Here is a 7,548-nt window from a genome sequence, read left to right on the forward strand (position 1 = left end):
ATCGCCTCTAATGTTAGGAAGCGCTGTTCCAAGAAGGATAGGAAGTCCTTTACTTCCTGCAGATCCCTTGTGTTGGAAAGAGATTGCTCATATAGTGCGTGGTTGAATTTATCCAATTTTCTTGTCATATGAAACATTATGACAGCATCTGACGATTCCATATTGACGCCTACATTTTTTAAGGCTTGCAATGATTCAAAAATGTTATCATGCAAATTCTTTATCGAAGCTGCGTCATTTTCCACATTTGGGTGATCAAACAGCTTTGCCAGTATGGCTGTTACTAGAACTCGTTTGTTATTAAAACGTTCCTGCAACACTGACCAAGCAGTTTTGTAATTGGCTTCTGTTAATTCCAGGTGCCGTATCAACCTCTCTGCTTCTCCAGACAGGTTTGATTTTAAGTACCACATTTTCTCTATCGTGGATACATTTGACTCATGAACCACCTTTTTATAGATGTCATGAAATTGTTGCCATTTCAGATAATCCCCATCAAATTTTGGAATGGGAATTTTGGGTAGTTGCAATGATTGTATCGATTGCAATACAGGTGGTGATTGTATCACTACATTTTCTGCTGGTGCCACACAGAATTTCAGCATTGTATTTTCTGCGGCCACAAACGTAGCTATATTATATCCGGCTTCGGTCGGATTTTCAGCTAGCCGATGAATCTCATAATGGATTTCTTCAATTTGCATCCATAATTTGTCGACTACCGATTTGTAAGTCATTTTTTCTTCAGGCACAATTTGGCTTAATGTCCTGGACAATGAATCCAGCAGAGCACTTTGCTTGCGAACCAGTGGTTTAATCACGGCTCGCTCTTCCTCTCGTTGGCGAGCTTGTCTCTCTTGTTTTATTTTTGCCAAATGGTCCTTCCAATCTTCCACTATATTAGATACAAACGTCTTAATTTTGCTGAAATAGTCCGTTACAAAGTAGTCATCTTCAGTTGGCACGTTATTTAATTTGTCCATCAACTCCTGATGACTTTTCTCGAAGTTCTCCCACATGTATTCCAGAAGCTCAAGTTTCTCCTCGAAATAAGATGGCTTCGTTTTCCTGGCAAGAGAATCTCTTTTGGTATTCCGAATGAAGGCCTGGATTGCCTCTCCTCGTTCTGTCTGCTGTTTATAAAACTCCTCCATGTTGTTTTTTTCCTTTTTTTTTTATGTAATTGCTTATCTGTACTAGTACTTGACCCGATGGGAGTTTATTTATTTTGTCAAAGACAGGGAACGCTCCGACTCGTTCCTGAAATTGGTCAAGTGTAGCAAAAATAAGAATAAGAAATAAATCGAAGTCGCCTTTTGATTAGTGTTTTAACAATAGTTTATTTTTATTTCCAATATACCTATTCTTTTACACTGATAAATGCCACGACAGTGACCAATTTTTGAGTTTCTTTTCTTTGTTTCAAAAATTGCTGACCAATGCAAACTATGTACTCGTGCGTACTACCTGGGTTACTGACCGAGTTAACTAGGTCAGATATTGCTGACGCCAGGGAATGCAACAGAGTTTATGAGTTGATCAAACTTTATTTAAAAAAAAAAAAAACTTTTTATGACTTGGTCGCCTTGTTGACTCAAATCGTTGTTTAATGTTTTTTGACAAAGTGATCGCCTAGTTGATCATCTTTTATTCAATGGGTATGCTCTGCTACCACGTTGCGGAAAACCAACTCCTAGTTTTCCAATAAATTGTTTTATTCGCCAAGGTGGCTACGCAATGATTGCCAAGTTAATCAATTGCGATGTTTTTCGTCGGGACCCCAGATTGATGTGAAATGTTTATGAATTTGTGCCCTCGCTTAGGATTTTTCTGTGTCCAAAGCGTGCAAAGAAAGTAGTCGCCTAGTTGACCAGTTTCCTTGTTGTTGAGAGATTGGTCGCCTGGGTTGACCAAATATTCTCGCTTGATGACGGTTTCACCAAGTCTTTTTCCTTTTATAACTTGGAGCCGCCAATGTCGGGGTCACCAAAATGTTCAATGAAAGACGTTAGTATTTCTTGAAGTTATTAAATGTCACTAGCACATAAACCAGTGACTAAAGGTTGTCGCAACCAACACATAAATTGGGTGGACCTCGGAGTGAGATTACAAAGGTAGAGATGGGGCCAAAGACACAGCGATGCACACCCGATGTAGCTACAATTGGTAGATACCAGATCAGATGATCTTACTAAGAATAATGCATTTCTTTTATAGTACAAAATAGCGGACTCACCAGTGCATAGTTCGACATAGTGTTAGGTCAGCGAAATACGTCTTTATTGATAATAGCTAACCATAGCAGCTTGATTAACTAGGTCTTAATTGTTTACTGCTGACCATATCAGCTCTACTTATGACTGATGAGCCATCGATATCTATAATCGGGTTACATACTTAATTGACATACATTTCCATTTGTTCTATATTATAATTGTCTTAATGTTAGCTTATTTTATATAATCTAAACACCAACAGGCAGAGTCCTGGCTGAATGGCTGGATGTCGACCTGCCTGACCGTGCGATTTCCACGCAGTTTAGCTGGCCACGCGTAAGTCCATAAAATCCGCACTAATATTCCAACGCGAGTTTCGACACTTTTTGTCAAATCATTCAAACACCTGATGTCTTGCTCAGCAAGACCAACAAGTGGCAGAGAAGAGAAAAGAAGAGGACAGAATAAAGAGACCAGGGCAAACCAGATGAGCCTCTGCCTTCTTGTTGTGAGCGGGTTCATAATATTGCCATGTCACACTGGGCAATTTCCGTGCGGAAATAAACGAGCATTGGCCAATGGTCGACGCTTAAACTCGACCCATAGAAGGGAGCAGGGCCATATAATAATAGATTTTTAGCTCAGTTGTTGAAATTTTTACCAAGTAACGAAGGAAAAAAATTTGAAAGAAAAACAATTAAGCCAGATAATAATAATATGAAGAACAGCCAACAGGCACAGGGGTTGGGGCGGGGGCGAGGATGAGAAAAAAACCAACGAAAGAAAAGAACTTTCACTTTAGCTCATTTTCACATTCCGAACTTTGCATTTAACTTTTGGTCGCCTGGCAAATTTTTTGTTGTTCTTCCTCTGCTCTCTCCTGGCAATCATTTACGTTCGTTTATGAGACGAGTTTTTGTTACCCAAGCCCAGTTAAAGGGAAAAGTATCATCATGCTTATGTATAGGAATTGAAAGCTTTATTTTTCTTGAAGTAGTTTAAACAGCAAATAGAATTTCTTCTTTACTATTATATGTTTAGTCTTCGCTCTTTCTGTAAAAGACGACTTGGCTAATTCCGCAAAGATAAATTATCCATTTTTAGTAAACTAAAATAATAATCTGAGAATTCAAACTAAGGTAAATTTGTTTTTTAAAAATATATTTCACTTGACACTTTGGTATATGATATTCCGATGGGAGACCGCCTATACATAAGTAGATATGTATATCAAGCACTACTTTATTTCCCTGTCGCATCTGTGGCCCGCCCGGAAAACGCTTTACCTTGTCTACCGAAAACTTTTACGCCAGAAAATACGTTTCGAGTGAAAAAATATACATTCGCACATCCATACAGATGTACGTACGAACCAGCACCCAAGCAAAAGTTCCTGATGAACATTTTGTTGAAGTTTTTCTTGAGGGTTGGGGGGGTTTTCTTTTTATTTTGCCTAATTGCTAAAGGTTTTGTGTTCTCTACCGCATGCGCTAATATAAATTTAATGTAGATGAGCACGTGCGGTAAATTTTTATATAGGAACATAATTGTCTAAGTATACTATTGAAAAATTCATGACGAGTTCTTGATTGGCAACGCCCTCAACTAACTTCTAACTTTCACACAGGCAGATTGGCATAAACAAATAGACGTATGTATGTATGTACGTATGTATGTATTAAGAAAGCTAAAGATTCTAGAATGACAAAGTAAATGCAATGGATATAAATGGCCCATCGGATGGCAAAACTTTCGCCACATTGGCAAAACGCATTTATTACGCAAAAACTCTATTCAATTATTCAGTCGTTGCATCCGCCTCGGCATCACCCCTGGCAAGGGGACGCCTTTGCTTCTCCTTCTTGTGTCAGAAGCACGCTAAATAATTTACAATTTGCTGCCAGTTCCTTTAAAAGATGGGTGTTGCCGTTGCCATTGCATTATATGAAAATACATGTACTTTATGTTGAAACTAGAAATGCTGAAGCCCGGCCAAAATGGAGGAAGCCAGCTGACGTGCGTCCAAGATGCGCGACATTCGCGCCCTTGTTTTGGCAAATTGCAAAGTTTTATTTCTGCTCTGCACTCAAATGAAAAGTAAATATGACAGTAGACAGCAAAGTTGGCGAATCGGGTGCTACATTTTGAGTGGTAAGAGATGCGCTGCAAACGCAGCATTGGGAACAAAAGGAACTTGCATATTAAATGATTTTAAATAGTGAAGACAATGCAGCTGCTCCTTCGGCTTCAGCTTCTGCTTCTGGTTCTGCTTCCGCGTTGCACTGCGCTGCGTCAGCACCGCATTAGGTTTATAAATTAGAAATGATGGGATTCTGCCTCTATGCAGCAGCCACAAAGTGATGTTATCGACTGCAAGAATACCTTACCATTTATCTGAACAAAGTGTTTAATGGAAAAATGGTGGTTCAAGAAGATTTTACCCAATTTGTTGGGGACCTTATTAACGAAATTGAAACAAACTAAACTAAATTAAAGACATTACCTATTGCAACTTCTTTAAGATGGCTTATTAAAGAAGGCCTATATGATATATCAGGAATAATACCCAATATGCCCATTGTATGTCCTAAGTACCACTATACAATCCGAGCACAGGGTGTGTCAATGGGGCTAACCGAGCGTGGAGGTCGGGGGAACTAGGGTCTCAATTTAAGTTATGCAAATGCGCTTGTGCTGGCGACAAAAGCCAACTGAAGCCACTCAATGCTAGCAATAATGAGCATCATCATTTTCATCATCATCATCATCATCTTCATGATGATCAGAAACAGCAGCTTTTGGTATCATCAGGAAAATGGCGCCGTGACAATCTAGTTGGTTTAATTGAGCAATCATAACTTAATGCCGCACACAATGCAATATGCATTAAAAGCCATTCCATAAGCCGTAATCCATACCGGCACTTATTTAATGTAATTAATAGTGTGCTTAGTTGAGTACCCAGGTCGTCAAGGCACAAGTTGGAATTAAAACGGTCACGCCTTGTCAACCCCACACACTTTTTCCTTGTACCAAAACTCCACAAGTTTCCAACTATGTTAGATGACTGAGGTGTTGCCGAATACAAATTAACCGCGAATATCCTGAATTTCTGGTTACCTAGGAACAATAATCGCGGATTTCTATTTGACCCCACACAAAATACAGAAGCTTCTATGCCTTAGGGGCATATTTTGTGTGTGAGTGTGTGTGTAAATGTGTGTGTGTGCAATTACATTAGCGCACAGTTAAATAAAAGGCAAACCAATTTGGCAACTATGTATACAAGTTGTCATGTTGACAATTGTTAATTAATTCCGCCATCAGCTAAACCGGATGTACATGTTTACATCAACATTGTATATGGCGCCACTTTAATATATGGTATTTTTAAGTTTTCCTTATACTTAAAATTTATTATTGAAATACCATGAATATTATAGAAGGCTTTTCAATTGCCTAAAGGTTTGTCCATTCACAAATTTGTGAGATCCAAGAAGGCCTGGGATGTTTGGAAAATTCGACCCGTTCAGGGGGTACAGTAATGAATCATTCAACTTCGTGAACTCATAGAGTCAACATCAAAAATAAAACAAAAAGTTTATCTTTGAATAATCTAAAAAGTGAAAACTAAAAAGTAACAAAAGTGAAAACATGTTGACTGTTAAGTTAATCATGGAATCCGGGAAGGTTGGTAATCGTAAGGAAATTACTTTTCATAACCATGACCAAGCGTTCCTTTTCAGCAATTGGCCATGCAGCTGCCGATCTCAGCTACGATATATGACCTGAAGTCAGAACTTGAACGGCATCTAAATGTGCAATCGGGAATGTTGAAGATATCCGCATCAGGTGTTACGTTAGCGGAATCCGATCTCGTTACGGAAGTAGCTGGTCTTAGCAACAAGAAACGCAGCAAGCCGGTGTTGTCATGCTATAACGGAAACAATATGGTGGGCTTGATACTGTTTTCTCTTAAAGCAGAGGATGTTGCGGTTCCGTTAGTCGATTACCAGGTGTCGGATTCTTCAGTCATTGATCTTTCCTCTGGGTCAGCAGCGAATCCACATATGATTGCAAACGCGACCTAAAGCGAAAGGGCGATACACGCGAAAATCCCATGCCTTTTAAGAAGTAAGCGCAAGGAATAGAAAATCCGAATTAGATATAACTGAGTTCTGAAAATTGAAAATAGGTTGAAAAATGATGTCGAATTTAGTGAGGAGAGTATTCCAAGCACGTCATCCGATGGAGCCATGATAGAGGCTTGCGGTGTGGGAGGCTGCAAGGTTAAGTCCAGACCTCAAGAAGTCGAATCCGAATCGGAGCTGGAAATGGAGGAAAATGGACTGCGGCCACCATACATGGATGTTTTGCCAGAAAACAGGCCATTTGTGCTGGTCGTAACTTCTTCAGACTGTCGGAAGGATTATTGCCATCTTCTTGAAGATTTCTTCGGCATTTTCCAGGATTATAGAAGTGTGGCAAGCCTCTCATTTAACGAAGTTGCTCCGGTCACGGAATATAATGGACGACTGTTCGTGGCAGCCTCTAATGATGATACAATGGAATGGGTGGCAAGAAATATTTGTTCTATGGGACAGTATGAGGCCATAAGTCTTATTAATTTCTTACGGTTAACCGCTGCTAGAACTACGTGGCCCAAAGTACAGTGCAGCCTGAAACTTATTTTCAAGCTCCTAGAAAGCCAGAACTGTAATATTTCGACAGAGAAATGGGCAGTAGTTAGCCGACAAAATTTGCCGCGCTCGTCCCCTGAAAACGTCACGGATATTTGCGTAAATGAAAAAGTCGAGATATGGATGGATGCGGAGAGTGCCGATGCGATCAAAGAACGCTGCAATCGTCTAAAATATAGCTTCTGGAGGATACCATTTGAATTTTGCGATTAGTTTAGGATTTGGTGGACTCATTTGTCTACCGATTCTTATCGATAACGGTCAGATGATTAATAAAATAGTATTTTAATACTATTTATTTAAAATAGTATTTAACGTGTGACGAATCACATTTCTTCTGCTGGAATTCTGGTTTTTATTTTTCGTTTATTTTTGATACGCCCATGGAGGGCACATTAAATATCTCAATACTGAAACTAACTGTAGTTCTTTTTTTCTGATAGGCAATATTTACGATCTCTCTCTTTCTAACTACCGTCTTGATGCGGCTGCAGCGTCGGCGCGTCGCGGAGAGAACAACCTCCCGACAGCGGACGCTGCGCTGCATCTCGACGCTAAAGAGACCATGAGAAAATCGAATGTGAAAGAGACGGCGATCGTGACGCGTGCCAAAGCACAAGACGCATCGAATG

General features: G+C 39.7%; 1 long non-coding RNA gene across 1 annotated transcript; it reads left to right on the top strand.

The window, feature by feature from the left end:
• Positions 1-5,784: 5,784 nt before the first annotated feature.
• LOC137579803 (uncharacterized) lies at positions 5,785-7,186 on the top strand. Its single transcript, XR_011032891.1, has 3 exons — positions 5,785-5,906; positions 5,963-6,350; positions 6,412-7,186. It is a non-coding gene; the product is annotated as an uncharacterized lncRNA (long non-coding RNA).
• The last annotated feature ends 362 nt before the right edge of the window (positions 7,187-7,548 follow it).

Source organism: Drosophila tropicalis, unplaced genomic scaffold (assembly GCF_018151085.1).
Source record: "Drosophila tropicalis isolate 14030-0801.00 unplaced genomic scaffold, ASM1815108v1 contig_789, whole genome shotgun sequence".
Lineage (NCBI taxonomy): Eukaryota > Metazoa > Arthropoda > Insecta > Diptera > Drosophilidae > Drosophila > Drosophila tropicalis.